We start from the raw sequence: 15,466 nt of genomic DNA on the forward strand, positions 1-15,466 counted from the left end.
AGGACCCTCGCTCTAGTCAGGGTAAGGGAGTCACACCGCTAAGATAACCCCTCCTCACCCCCTTGGTAGCTTAGCATGAGCAGTCAGGCTTATCTCAGAGGCAATATGTAAATTAATTGTACAAACAGTCACACAGTGAACCATCACAAAGGTACTCCACACCAGTTTAGAAAAATAGCCAATGTTTATCTTAGTAAAACAAGAACAAAAAGACAAAATCAACCATACATAAATCAAGATATCATTAAATATGCAATTATAAAGGGGTCAGGTGAAACAGTAGTATTTCCTGAGGAGGCCCCTAATAGAGCCTTGGAGGTAATTTAGAGTCAGTGTTCAGGCCTTGGGAAACGTGTAGGCAATCACTGTAGTGGGAGAGTTGTTAACATGGACACAAGCAAGCCCATACCAGTTTTGGCCTAGTTAGGCCTTGTTAGTGAGGTGTAGCTTGCTTCCTGTTACACAGTGAGCAAAGGACCCACATCTGAGCAAGTGTGTATGCCACCCTGGAAAACAGTCACATGACACTGTTACAATTAAGTTAGCAAATGTCAGTCTAAGGCTGCTCTTTTATCTATTAGAGCAAAAGCTCTTACTGCAGAGTTGGCAATTAAAAACAGCATTTCTTGCTTAACACTATAAATGCCACTCACCTCACTAAGATACATTCATATTCTTCCATCTGTGCAAAATGTGTCTTTTTATGCGTAGTACCTCTGATAACTGCCATATTGAACAACTGACACTACATACTAAAAATATTACCACTTTATCACCTAGTACTAGGTTGGCTTTTGCTTTAGAACCCATGTAGATTCACTGCTACCAACTTTCCCAAATCCCAAAGATCCCTACGGCCTGTCAACTACTTAAGCACACAGAAGTGGGAACATTGGCCACTGAACCCAAACATTGGTTCTGGTCTCTCCTTTACTAAACAGAAATCGCCTTATTGAGTTGCTAAGTTTTTATTACTCTTCATTTAATGTTTAGTCAACAGAGGTACCCTGAACAACATCATGCAACTGTTTTTTTTTAATGATACAAATTTTATTGAATTTTAGATAACAGGTTCATAGCATTAGAGCACAGTGAACATAACATACCTTGTCATCGCCTCATCGCCTTTCAGTGTCCGAGGCGCATCCCTCACCCGCCTTTTCCAGAAGTCCTTTGAGGATGCCAGAGGAGTGGGGGGACCGTGCCTGCTGCAACATGGGCTGCGTAGTGTGGTCTGTACGAGAACTGGTGGAACTGTAGATAAATTGGTTGGGGGAGGAGGGTAATAGAGCATGGGAAGGTAACCGAGGAAGGATGATTCTGTGTTTCCGAGGCCCAGACACCAGTATGGCCACCAATGACACCCGGAGAAGGGGTGATTTTTCATATGTCTTCAATATCAGTAATGAAAGGCTGTGGAAGGGGGTTCAAAAGGAGGAGGAGAAGGACCCTCCGAGAGTTTGATCAACCTTCCCAAGAGCCCATTCCTATGTGGGGGCTATTGGGCGATGGTGTAGGCATCTTGCTTCCTCCCTGTGCAGGGCTGTAGCATCTTCCTCGGCCCAACGGATAAGGGCTGTCCACCATTGCTCGCAGCGTGGGGGCATACAGCCCGTCCAGTGCATTGTGTCAGTGTGTTTAGCTATGAGGAGGGTCAGATCTAGGAATCTGGACGTTGCTTTTTGGGGTTTTGGAACGTTTTTAGAGACTCAAGGCACTTGCCTTCCATGAGTCCAACTCAACCTCCCGTGTTGGCCTAGTCACTTCCACCCAGTAAGGCACAAGTTCGGGGCCATACTAAAGGACATGCTTAAACCTGGCCGCTGTGGCGTTGAAGCGAGCGCAGGTGTCAGGCCACTGGGAAAATTCTATGAATCCTGGCTGTGGAAAGATAAGCCCTGTGGAAAAGGTAAAATGTTATCAATTGGCAGTGTGCATTTCAGGAGACCTCTGTGGGTATTATATGGTTCTAGCTCATTCTTTGTCACTGGGGGTGTGGCTGATCTATGTTTCTCATATGCCCCTGAGGGGTTCCAGGGGTATCAGGTAGTGAGTCGTTAAGGACTGGTAAAGTCAAGTTATGAGCCTCCGCCACAAACCCATAGTGTATAGGGTGTTAGTGAACTGGTCGATAGCTGGCTCAGACTCCCCAAGCTTCCCAAGATCACCCAGGGCTTGACGAATCGGTCCGTATGTAATACATTTCCCCCGGTGGGTCGTTTGCTCAGTCACTTGTAAAAGCGTAGACGCTGACCTTCGTGGAAAAGATCCTCAAGTGTAAAGATCCCTACCTAGTCCCAGTGTTGCAATTTGCGTTTAGTTAGTTGTTCTTACCCCACCTGGAGGCCCAGTAAAGGTAATGTCAGAGCGTAGGGAGGGAGCCCCAGGTGACTCAGTAACTTTTTGCAAGGTTCTTCAGGGCTGCCTGCAGTAGACGAGGGGGACTGACTGTCTGGTGGATACCAGAGGCTATTACTACCAGAGTCTGCTTCCTTCTCAACAGCAAGTGTAACCCGGAGATCCAGCAGACTGGCCACTGCAGCTAGGCAGCTGAGTAAAATATATCGTAATTGGGAGCCTCCAGGCCCCCTGATTCTGATGGAAGTTGCAGCTTGGACAGGGTGATCGGATTGTATGAGCTGCATCAAAAGAGCTCACTGAGCATCTTGTTAAGCTCTCGGAAAGAAAGTTAGTGCAGTACCAGGGGAAGGCTGATGAAATAGTACAAGAGGCAAGGGAATATCACAATATTTGAGATTGCGATTCAACCCAGAGGGGACAGTGGAAGCGTTTGCCAAAAGGTAACCTCAGATGAGGGGAGGTTATTGCCACCATAAAATTACCATCCAGGAGATCCCAGTCTTCATGGCAAATCTGGATCCCCAAGTAGAGGAAAGACAAAGTCTCCCACCACACGAGGTGCTCTCACAGACACTAAATCCATCGGGTGCACCGCCAGGACCTGGGGAAATGAGCGTGATTTGGTCCAGCTGGCCTGAAAGCCAAATAACTAACTAAGCAAAGGTTGATAGGAAATCAGCGATCGCTCAGGTATCCTCAACTAGGTCTCAGATGTAGAACAGAACATCGTCAGCGTACAGTAAAATTGTGTGGGTCCTGTTAGACAGGGTGATGCCACCAAGCATGAGTGGCCAGTGGCTCTTTCACAATTCTGAAAAGGAGGGGTAGCGGGGACACCCTTGTAGCTTGTCCCTACAGACCAACAGCAGCTCCAAAACAAGGGCATCCAAGTGGATCCAAACAAAGGGTAGCAACTACAGTACTAAAATCAGACGAATACCGTAGGCTCTGAATCCGAACCCAGTCACGACCTCAGACAGGTATGTCCAGTTCAGGGAATTGAACACCTTTACCAAGTCAAGCACTATGGCATGATGCATTTCCTCAATTATGCAATAGACGGTCCTGATATTTAAGGAAATATTGCAACCTGGTTCATATGCATCAAGCGTGGAAGCACTAGTTGAATGCGGTTAGCAAGATTTTGCTTAAAACTTTGTTATCAGATTGCTATGGGGCAATAAGAGATGGGGTTGGTAGGGCTTTTGTTGGGTTTAAGTAATGAGACTAACAATGCAGGTTCCTCCATTTAGTGCTGATTCATATAAAGCAGTTAGTTTCGGAGCTTGAGAGACCTCAAAGGTTTTGCAAAATTCTACCGGCAGAATGTTGGTACCAGGGGTCTAGTGCCTAGCAAGTTCCATGAATGTTGCCTTGATATCATGGGCGGTGTTAGGCACGTTGATCGCCTCATGTTCCTTAGGGGAATGAGGCAATGCAGGTCTCTGTAAAAAGAAAACTGTGTGAATGTTGTGCTAGGAGTAAAACAATTCCCCATTGCATCTGTGTAGGGTCAATGTCTGTGGCTGCTGCAATTCTGTTTGTGAGCCACGCCTATAATCCTCAAAGTTTGTCACCCTCTCAGAGCACACAGGCCACATTCAATCTATATTCCAAACATTGGGGCCGCTCCAGCAGTGGTGCCCTGTCTTCCTGGAGCTGTAGGCGGTGCAACCAGAGCTCTGGGTCTCCGACCGCTTCCCGCTTGACCTCCAGAGCCTGTTACTCAAAACCAGCCAAACTACAACAAATTGCCTGCCTCTCACCGGTGACCAAACAGATAATCGTCCCTTTCATAACCACTATGTAGGCCTACCATTCCAAAGCCAGTGAGGAGGTGGAGCTTTCAGTATGGGCAAAATTGTCAGTAATTTGATCCTCCAGTCTGCTTTGTAATGTGGGGTCATCCAACATTGAAGGCTGGAGCCACGACGTTTGTATAGGGGAAGTCCTCCTGCTCCAAGTCAAGGTGAGCAGTAGGGGATTGTGATCCAAAACTGTTCTGCCCTCACAGTCAGCGATGTGTGTGAGCAGAGAGCTCTGGAGCAAACTATCCTGTCTAAATGAACATACAGATAGAAAACTGAGGAAGAGAATGAGTAACGCCTGACACCCGGGTTGAGGAGTCACCAGGTATCCTGCAGTGACCAGTGTGTCAACCAGGTGATATGAGTTCGAGCATTAGCGGCCATCAGGGCACCAGCAAGAGGGAAGTGTGAATGGTCAAACTGCAATTCGAAAACACTGTTGAAGTCTCTCCATATCACCCAGGAGAGGTATGCTCAGTATGCCAGTGAGGCGAAGAGGCCCTGCCAAAAGTCAGCCTACCTGGAGTTGACGGCATAAACGCTGTTCAATAGAAGAGGGGAACTGTCCAGGTGGATCTTTAACATGACAAATCTGCCCTCTGAATCTATGTCAGATGACAAGTCTTTGAGAGGTCTGCCGGCCATTACCCAGATCAAAGCTCCCCTAGCATATGTTGGTGGTGTTGACCTGACCCCCTCTAACCCCTTTGAAGATATTCACCCTCAGCCTTTGTCAAGTGGGACTTCTGTAGAACTGCGATTTGACCCCTTTCTTTTGAAGGAGGGAGTGTATTCTGTAACATTTGGTGTGGGGTGTGCATACCCCGTATGTTCCAGAAGAGTATTTGGTAGTGTTGGGGCAATCAGAGTCTATGTGGGTGTAGTCCCTCCAGCTTCCAAAAGGGTAAGGGAAAGCTGCAATTCCCTTGGGTCCATAACTGTCTAGGGTGGGAAGGAGGAGTAACAAACACCTAATGTTAACAACCAAGAAGTGGGGAGCCAAAACTGGGCTTCCCGTAGATAATTTCAGGGGGCAGGGGCAAACAGCCACTGCCCAAACCAACGAATGATAGTTCCAAGTTGGGCATGGAGTGTAAACGAGGCCATCTGTCATGAGCCAGTGGCCAATGTGCCCTTAGACTAAGGAGAAATGTGGCGCTACAAGTGTATTTTTGTAAGAAATTGTGTTACTGGTTGAGGGGGATGGATTATGGAAGCAACGGGCCGGGAGTTTCAGATTAGACATCCACAATGTTCAGAGGACTAGCCACGCACCAACATCATGCAAAATAGCAGCACTGTACAGCTGCAGACTCAGTCTAATCATTGTTGTCTACTGATGGCGAGTTATAGCCATTAGGCTTAATGGTGCCGTGGCCATGTAAAACAGACTTAGGGCCTCATGTAGGTAAATAAATTTTACCGGTTCTAAAATACCGAGCCGTACCGAATCGGTAAATAAGAATCGGTAAGTTACATGTAGGTAAAAATTCGGTAACAGTTACCGAATCGGTAACATTCGGTAATTAAGAATCGGAAATGACCGAATCGGTAAATACCGAGGTGGTATATACCGAATCGGAAAATACCGAGGTGGTATATACCGACTCGGAAAATACCGAGGTGGTATATACCGACTCGGAAAATACCGAGGTGGTATATACCGAATCGGAAAATACCGATTCGGCATGTACGGATTCGGTAAAGAAAATCACATGACTTGACGAAACAGCTAATCAAGTGCAACGACAGCCCACCCAACAAGGAACAGGCCACACCCAGGCAGGTGTACAAAATTAGCCGAAGTGGCCACACCCAGGCAGGTGTACATAATCAGCCGACCCTGGAGAGGCTTGGAGTGCAGAGGAGAGGCAAGGAGCCGTTGCATGTGCGAGCGGGTAAACGAACAGCATGTCCAGCCAGAGAACACAGAAAGACGGAGGGGAAAGGAGGAGGAAGCTGAAATTTAGCCCCAAGGAACTCCAGGTGCTGGTGGAGGAGGTGGTGAAGCAGCACCACAAGCTGTTCGGAAGGCAATCCCTGCAAGTGCCTGAGGTGGAAAAGCGCAACATATGGCTGGCCATCCAGGCGCAGGTCAATGCTGTGGGAGTGACCCACAGGGACATTGAGGTACTCAAAAAGCGCTGGTATGACCTCCGGATTGTAACCAAGAGGAAGATGGGCGACATCCAGAAGGAGGCCAGCCAGACCGGAGGTGGAACCAACAGGGCACCTGCCCTCACCGAACTGGAGGAGCTGGTGGCGGCCACAATCGAGCAAGAGAGCGTCGTGGGACTTGGGGACGCCGACAGCTCTGCCAGAGCCGCAACACACCAAGGTAAGACGAAAGCACAGCAATGTAGCCCCCCCAACCCCTATCCCACATCCCCCAATTGTGAATCGAGAATCACACTGCAGTCCACACGTGTCAGTGCAGACAGGCAATGCATTCCGGGAGATGTAGTCAGGGCAACACTAACCATGACGTAAATGTTACAGGGCAACAAGGCATGTCACGCACTCGAGGCACAAGGAGACAGGGGACATATTGGAATGTGAAATGATTTATTGTGACGCATGCAATGCAGCCCTTCGGGGACACTGAGCCAATGTTGTATTTCTGTCCACAGATGTGACACCATGCAGGACAGGGCATGCTGCAGGAGAGACGGCACACCGGCCACATATATCGCCGCAAGCCAGCACATGTTCAGACCAGGGAGCAGGCCCACTGGCAGCCGCACCACCTACACAGCCAGCCTCGCCGCACACAGAGCCAGCATCACCTCACCCAGAGCCAGCATCACCACCACCAGAGCCAGCATCGCCACTCATGTTCGAATCACCAGCCACATCCCCGCTTGCAGGCGTGAGAATGAGGAGGCGTCCAGCAGCCAGGCTACGAGCCTTAGACACCTCGTCAGACGACAGCATGGGACCAGAAGACCGCACCGGGCCCCAGGAAGGGAGCCATGCCACTGTGCCCCACACCTCACAGGCAGCACAGACGGAAGCAAGAGGGCGCCGCAGGTCGCGTGTCCAGAGTCCACCAGCACCCACTGACGGCCATGGTGTCTTCTTGGGGCTCGAGGGCCAAATGTTAAAGCAACAGCGCCTGCAATCAAAGGCAGTCATGTCAGTCCAGAGGCACATGCGGGTGATGACGACAACATTAGTCAACATGGACACTAACATTAGCGGCATGGCTGCGGGCATTCGGGACATGTCCCAGTCTATCCAGCAGTTGTGCAGCAAACTAGATGCTGACATCGAAGCACGGCGCCGGGAACGCCAGAGAAGGGACACCACCAGCAGGGCACTCAACCGTCTGGCAACTGCGACTTCTCTACTGTGCCGGCGCTCTGTGACGATGCAGGAGGGCCTCACACAGTGCTGCAGCGACCTGTCTCGGGGGATGGTGCAGGTGACAAGTGCACTAGGGGTGCTATTGCCTAGTCAGGCGTCGACAACTGCTGCAGGGGATGCTGCGGAGAGCATCGACACCAGCAGCAGCATCACACCCCCCGTCCCAGAAGCACGCAGGAGCAGCAGGCGGCTTGGGGTTGGCTCTAGTGAGGATGCACAGGCCGTGCAACCCACCACTGCAGCGCGTATGCGCAAACATTGATGTTGCCCTGCTTTGCCACTTCCCATTGGGTGACGTAACCCTGGACATACTACTTGTATAGATGGTATATTGCCAGATTGGCCTGTTCATGTGTTCATGGTGTGGTGCCACATTAAAACTACGTCATGACTTCTCACAACTCGCTGTGCCCCCTTACTTACTCAGAAATAGTTGGCTGTGATCTCTGCCCGTCTCTCTCTCCCATCGATTGCAGTTGGCACTCTAGCTGCATTGCCCTCTGGCTGGCCTGACTCATCCTCGTTGTCCTCATGATATGTTAGTTCCACATCTGTCCCTTTTTTCGTGGCAAGGTTGTGCAGCATTGCACAAGTGGCAATAATCTTGCAGCAGGTGATGGGTTTGTACTGGCGTGCGCCTCCGCTCTTGTGCAGGCAGCGGAACCTGCTCTTCAGTAGTCCAAACGTGCGCTCCACCACATTGCGTGTTGTTTTGTGTGCCACGTTGTATCGTCTCTCACTCTAGGTTGCTGGGTGTAGGTAGGGAGTGAGGATGAATGACCGGCATGCATATGCACTGTCGCCTGGATGAGTGAAAGGGAACCATCAGTAACATGCCTCATGACACTATGATTTGCAGGTTTCAAGGGGCGTCACTGTTACTTACCTAGCAGGTATCCCTCTCCAAATTCTCCGGCACTCAGTCGTGTGTATATCCCACTATTCTGGAAGATGTAAGAGTCGTGGGTGCTCCCAGGAAACTTTGCAACAATATCTGTGATGATGTTCCCTGCATCACAGATCACCTGCACATTGATGGAGTGGGTGGACTTCCTGTTCCTGTAGATGTGCTCTGTATCAGCTGGTGGACAGATTGGGATGTGTGTACCATCAATACAGCCGATGACATGGGGGAACTGTGCCATGTGATAAAAGTCTGTTTTTGTTTTCTGCAGTGCAGCCTGTGTGTTGGGGAAGCTGATGTAGTGGTGCATTCTCTGCATCATGGCATCCAGAAACTTCCTGAAGAAACGTGACAGGCAACTCTGGGATACCCCACCCACCGCAGCTATCACCACCTGATAACTGCCGGATGCCAGCAGATGTAGGCTGCAGAGCACCTGCACATGTGGGGGTATGGCGTGCGCCCTTCTTATTGGCTGGTCCAGGCGTGGGTGTAGGTCCCTGATTAAGTCCATGATGGTTTCGGGGTCTAGCCTGTACCTCTCATGTATCTCTGCATCAGTCAGCTGGAATAGTGTGATGCGCTGTCTGTAGATTTGTTCCTCCCGTCGCCACACCCTCAGTCCTGCTGCCTGTAGACGTAGGCGCCTTGCAATGACGTACATAGCGGCCATGTTGTCCACGCTGTAGCATTTTGGGTTTGCATTTATCCATTGTTGATGGTTACCACCTGCTTTTCATCCGTGTTAATTACCGACTCTTATTTAACGAATTTACAGGATTTCTTAATTACCGAGTGCTCCTACATGTCATTTTAAAATTTTACCACTTCATATTTACCACTTCATGTTTACCGATTCGTTAATTTTGTATTCGGTAAATTTGAATCGGTATTTTAGAATTCGGAATATATGAATCGGTATTTACCGCCTCATATTTACCGAAAAGTGGTTTTTGGACTCCTACATCTCACTTGTCTGAATACCGGTCGGTAACGGCATATTTACCGAAAATCGGCCGTTACCGACCGGTATTTGGCTACCTACATGAGGCCCTTAGTGCCTTATATGCCTTGACGGACAATGGGTGCTTGATGTGTGCACAGGCGATCATGCCCATTAGTAAACCATGTGTGAATTAGTTGGCTCTGGCCTGATTCTCTCCTACTTGGTGATGGAACAGGAAGATGCACATTTTCTAAACGCCTCATTTCAGCTTCGGGGAGCTTGTGATCATCAAATCACTGCAGGCTTCCCTGATAAAGTAAACTTGTGTCTCTAAAGATCTCAGCACACACATGCTTGACTCATCCATGACAATATGTATGGAAAATGACAAAGTTTATGAAATGCTGGGCTGTGTGATGAACTAGTCGGCAATTGGGAAGGTCATGTAACTACACAGATTATTGCCAGGCACATTTCAATCAGGTTTAAGGGTTTAAGTATTTGTGCTGCCAAAGTCAACCTGGAAGCGAATGTCCATCTGGGAAGTGAGTGACTCCAAACGAATCCAAACTTGTTAGGTCAGACTTGTGGTGGTGGTGTGTACCTTAGTTCACTGCGTGCCACCCAATGATTTGTGAGTAGCTTACTTTTTCTGAGCATTGACAACATACTATAAGACTTCATTCTTGAACCCACAGAAACATGGAAATTGTGTCCTTGTCCCCAGCATTGGTTGTGACTCGTCACAAGATAGAGGCCTTCAGTTGAATCAGCTTAGAGCCTTTTGTGACTGTCCACTGGCGGGAGATAATTATGACTGGCTGACATCCTTTATAGCTCTCACGGAAGGCTCTTTTAGAGAGTGACCTCAAACAGTTATTTTATATCTATAATTCATGTGCCTTATAATGGCCTTTGAAAATATTCTTTTGTTCGTCATTCCTCAACCTGGTGTGGTACATGGCGTCCTGGAATGCACTGGTGCACTAGCATAGTATGGTCAGTGTAGACAAAGACCAGCTTTCTGTTTGGTTGGCTGACCACAAGAGCATGCCTTGTGTCGCATTTAGTAACTTTATACAAGTGGTATCTTCCTTTTCCCCTCTTCCTTATTAATATTGGTATGTTCTTTACTGATGTTCCACTTAGAATGTTGTGGTTTAAAAGGGAGATTGTGATGGTTAGAGAGAACGGAGACTGGAATTTGTGGCTGGGGTTACTATATTTGCCAATAAATGTAGCTTAATTCATCCAAAGTCTCCTAATTAATTTCATCTATGTTGGACCACTCTAGGACTTCACACCTACCCCTTTCTGGAATAACATCTTCCAAGTATTGTAATATATATGAGCAATGATAAGGATTCCTGGCACTCTTTCCCTTCAGACCCACAGTCTACTGCTTTATTTCTCTTCTCACATGGTCTCTGCCACTGCTCTCTTCTTGAGCATAAATTACCTTTGAAACAAGCGCTAAATTAATTGCATTCGCCACCCCAATTATTAGTCTATATTACTATTAGACACTATTCTTTACTAGCCTAGAAACTCTTTCTTCCCTCAGATTCTCAGTACCCCTTCTCTGTTGGGTCACTACCCTCCTCTTCTCTTCCTCGTCTACTTTTCCTGCACCCTTCCATTCCCAGTTCCCGCACTGTTCTCCTTCACTTGCTCCTTTTCTGTGCTCCACCTCCCGTGCTCTAGTAATCTTGTTCCTGCACTCTGTGACCTCTTCTCCCTTCACAAGTATTGGCACCTTTCCCTTTCCTGGCCACCCCTACTATCTGTAAAGAAACATGAATAGATGCTACTTGAGAATCTAACTTAACAAAGCTAACTCCCTAGGCTTAGTTACACAGCACAGTATGATAGATGAGCTTCATTACTTTCAAGTCATGCCAACTCCATGATCTTGATGACCACAGCCCAGAAAGGTATGCACCCGCCGCTACTGGGCATCTTTGAGACATGTCTGCTATGGCTGGCACAGGCACATTGATTTTCTTTGTATCATGAAATCCTTTTGATAGATCCCGGCCTGAAGCCTGCTGCCCCTGATGTGGGGCCTCTTGGGGGGAAGGCGCTGTACCTGGGAGCTGTGCTGGGCCTCCTTCTGTTCTGGATCTGAGGTGGCTGGGCCTGGTGGCTCAAAGGTGTAGCGGAAGATTTGTGCTCTCTCGTGGCGGTGGTGCGTGTGCCCCACGCTAGTCAACATTGACATGTGCCACCTGTTGCAGAGATCGACCTCAGGTGCAGGTTTGGATGTGGTCCCTGGGACTTGTGCCTGCCACCAGAGATCGGTAAGAGGGGCAAGTGGCACCTACTGTCTTCATCAGGATTGGCTTGAACTGAAGTGTATCCCTGGAACTGCGGGAGGCTGCCGGCTGCACTAATTATAACCTCCCTGAGATTACAGACGACGAGGGTAGCCGGGGCCTGGGTCGGTCCTAGTGGGCCTGGTGATTGAGGAGATTGCTGCAGGGTCTCTAGGAAATGGCGGAGGAGGCGTGGGAGGTCGGGACCTGGGTCGGAGTACTGAGACAGCGCTGCAGGTAACATCATGTGGAAGGGCCTCCTAAAATATTCTGAACGTAGACCAGTTAGTTGAGAGTCACATTCTAATTTACTGAACCAGCCGGATATTGTCTCCACTTGGGTCCTGTATAATGCTGATTGTGATTATAAACAAATCTAAACAGGGAGCCATGCAGCTGGAACCATGAGAGTCCTCACTCCCACCATAGGGGTCAAAGGACATTGGGGAGGTCATTGGTGCTTCGATCCACTCTCACCTGGACAGAGTCTTGGACACTATCGCTGACACTAAGACCACGCTCCAACAGGACATTGGTGCGGTTTCTGTAGGGCTGGGCCTACTTCAGGCAGAATATCACAAATCAGTGGATCGAGTCAAAAACTTGAAATTGTCAGTAGAGGAACTTCTCCCCAAACAACAATCAACAGACTGTAAAGTGGAAGATCTCACTGCTAGAGTGTCACCTTGGAACTCAGAGCCTAAGACGCGGGGGGCCAGAATTGCCGCAACAACATTAGAGTGATAGGACTCTCTAAGGAGGTTGAAGGAACTTATATGGAACCTGACCACCTCAAGTAATTCTTCACCCAGGAAAGGGCTCATAGGATGCCAGCTCGTCCCTTGGCACCAGGGAGATCCCCCCCAGGCCGGTGGTGGTGAGGTTACTTCATTATAGGGACTGAGACATTATCTTACAGAGGGCTCGCACCAATGGTCCATTTAAAATTGAAAACAGTAAGGTGCTGGTGTTCCTGGGACTTTACCACCAAAGAGCAGACACAGCGTTCATCCTTTGGTGAAGCCAAGAAAGCTCTCTGTGAAGAGAGCATAGAGTGTTCATTGATGTTCCCTGCCAAACTTGGCATCATGCTAGATGGCAAAACCTATTTCTGTGATGCTCCAGATGCGGTGTGGTCATGGTTGGAGACATACAAGGCGGGTGCACTGCTCTTGCACTCCCGGGTGAAGTCCAGGACTCCTAGGCAGAGAACCAAGAAATGGCTTAAATGACCCACCAAGAGGACCTCCCTGTGAAGGCCTTCCTCCTCAAATATGGAAGACGAAGACGAATCGCACTACTAGCCATAGCCAAAATAGTATCATCACTGAAGATTTAAAATGGTATCATCACTGAAGACTGAGGCTGGCATAGATACCTCTTTGGACCATCGTTCAGCGGCCTCTGATTTGGGAAGCTTGGCCCTGGGTGGAAAGGGCCCTCCGGTCATAACTCCTAAGCCTATGAATGATTTAATTTGATGCCTTCACCAAATGATTTTCTTGCTCCTGGTATGTGGTTGTGGATACTGGATTGAACCTGGGCATATAGTGTTACTGCCTTATTTGTCCATTTCTGGTTGGGATAAGCCTGGGATTTACATATGAGATGAGCACCATGGTGGGGCCCTGGGTTTGGCTTAGGTCAACTTAGATGCTGGGCCAGTGCGTACCTGGGCTCTTTATTTTATTTTGCCTGCCCCCACCTGGATTGCCCCTACTAGGAGTCAGAAGGTGGCTTTCCTTTAACAATGCTGTTTATTTACAGGTATGGGGGCTAGATATTGCTGGACTGCCCTTGGGAGTGGGAGTTTGTAGTTGGGATGTTGTTATTTTGTCCTAGGGGTCATGGATAGCATTGATATTGCTGGGGGATGCATGAGAGATCGGGTGGCGGAGGAGCGGAAGTCCTATATTGTTGCTAGCCATTGGAGACCTTCATTGTAATATAAAAGTATAGTCATGGAATGTGTTCTGCCTCCAAACAACATAGTATTCACCGATATCTGTGCCGTTGGGGTGCCCAAATTGTGATGTTGCAGGAGGCCCATCTTATCGCAGAAGAAGCCATCCACCTGTGGCATGGGTGGTATGGCCAACTTTATGCAACCTCTTGTTCTTCCTATTCTCGGGGGCGTTGCTGTGGATCCCCTGAGAACCCCTTTTGAATCCACTCACACTATTGTTAATCCAGAGGGCTGCTATGTCTTGGTTAAAGGCAGGTTAATGGGTAGAGAAGTCACACTGGGTAGTGTATATGCCCCAAACCTATATCAGATCTCTTTCCTTCAGGCACTATTCATCCCTTTGTCCTTACTTGTAGCGGATGATTTTACCTTAGGAGGCGATTTTAACTGTGTGACTGATGTTCATTATATAGGTCCACACCTCCCCTACCTAGTGCGCTAGCGTGAAAGACTTCCGGGATTGGTTGTGATTTTGGGGGTCTCACAAACATCTGAAGAGTGCACCACGGACAGGAACATGATTGTGCTTATTATTTGCATCTTTATGAACTACACAAATGGTTGGAAATGTTTGTTTGCTCGACCTGTCTTGGCCCGAGAAATGACCCACACCAAATATTTAAGGCGCCCACTATCGGATCATAGCCCATTGCTATTGACATTTCACCTCATTGCCAAACGCCTGATGAGTCCTATCTTAACCCATTCTTTCTTGAAGATGCATGCTTTAAGGATTCTCTGCAAATGACCATCTCTGAGTATTTTCAGTTCAATCGGGGTACCGCTATGGATCTCATTGTTGAATGGGACACTTTCAAAGTTGTGGTGAGAGGTCATTGCATGGGGCAGACTGTTGGGGATTAAGAGGGATCGAAATAAAGAGCTCTCTTCTCTCAAACACGGCTTGTACGATTAGGGTAATAGGCTGGGTCCTGTTGATGCTATTCAGGTACAACTCACAGAAGTTGTGGGTTGATATAATGCTGCGCTAGACCGTCGCCGGTGCAGTCACTTATGGGATTACCTTGCTAGAGTCCATGAGGAGGGTGGCCGATTGGGTAGGCTTTTGGCATGGCTGGCTAAAACAAGAGGAGCGCCCATAACCCAGATTTTTTTAGATGAAGGGACATTACTTTACTTGCACAGGGCTATTAATGCAGCCTTTTAGGATAATTATGAAACTCTCTACCAACAGGCGATTTTACCGGAGACCCTAACGTAGTTCCTGGCGCCACTGCCATTGTGCACGCTTGATTTGGCTCTGCAGGAGGACCTGGGGGGACCGGTGACGGTTCAGGAGATCTGCTTTTCCATCAAAGAAATGGCTGTTTAGAAAACCCCTGTACCAGACGGATTACCTGCCGAGTTTTACTCTACGTTTGCTCCTGCCATGGCCCCTAGATTAGAGGCATTATATGTTGAATCACTGCGCATGGGCTCACTGCCAGATTCAACTAAAGACAAAGACATCTGCAGAGCATCCGTATGAATTTCACCCTCGCTCCATGCTAAAAGCAGATATCAAGATTCTCAGAAAAATATTAGCGATGCAGTTGCTTCCCCACATGCCCGGTCTCATTCATGATGACCAGAATTAATTTAGTCTGCACACGTTCACTTCTAGGAACCGCTGCCGGTTATACCATATCCTTTATCACCAGAATATTGGCCTCTTCCCAGAGGCCTTGGTTACGTCAGTGAAGCTGGAGAAGGCCTTCAATTCGATAAGATGGGATTTCCTTCATGCAGTTATGGGGCTAAGAGATGGCTAGATGAAACGGGTGCGCTTATTATACACCA

At 48.4% G+C, this 15,466-nt stretch overlaps 1 protein-coding gene across 1 annotated transcript in view; it reads left to right on the top strand.

Annotated features, from left to right (window-relative positions):
* LOC146830806 (uncharacterized) overlaps positions 1-15,466 on the top strand; it is an 878,450-nt gene that overhangs the window by 563,659 nt on the left and 299,325 nt on the right. The gene's annotated exons all lie outside the window — the stretch shown is intronic.

This window comes from Triturus cristatus, chromosome 5_1, assembly GCF_964204655.1.
Source record: "Triturus cristatus chromosome 5_1, aTriCri1.1, whole genome shotgun sequence".
Classification (NCBI taxonomy): Eukaryota; Metazoa; Chordata; class Amphibia; order Caudata; family Salamandridae; genus Triturus; species Triturus cristatus.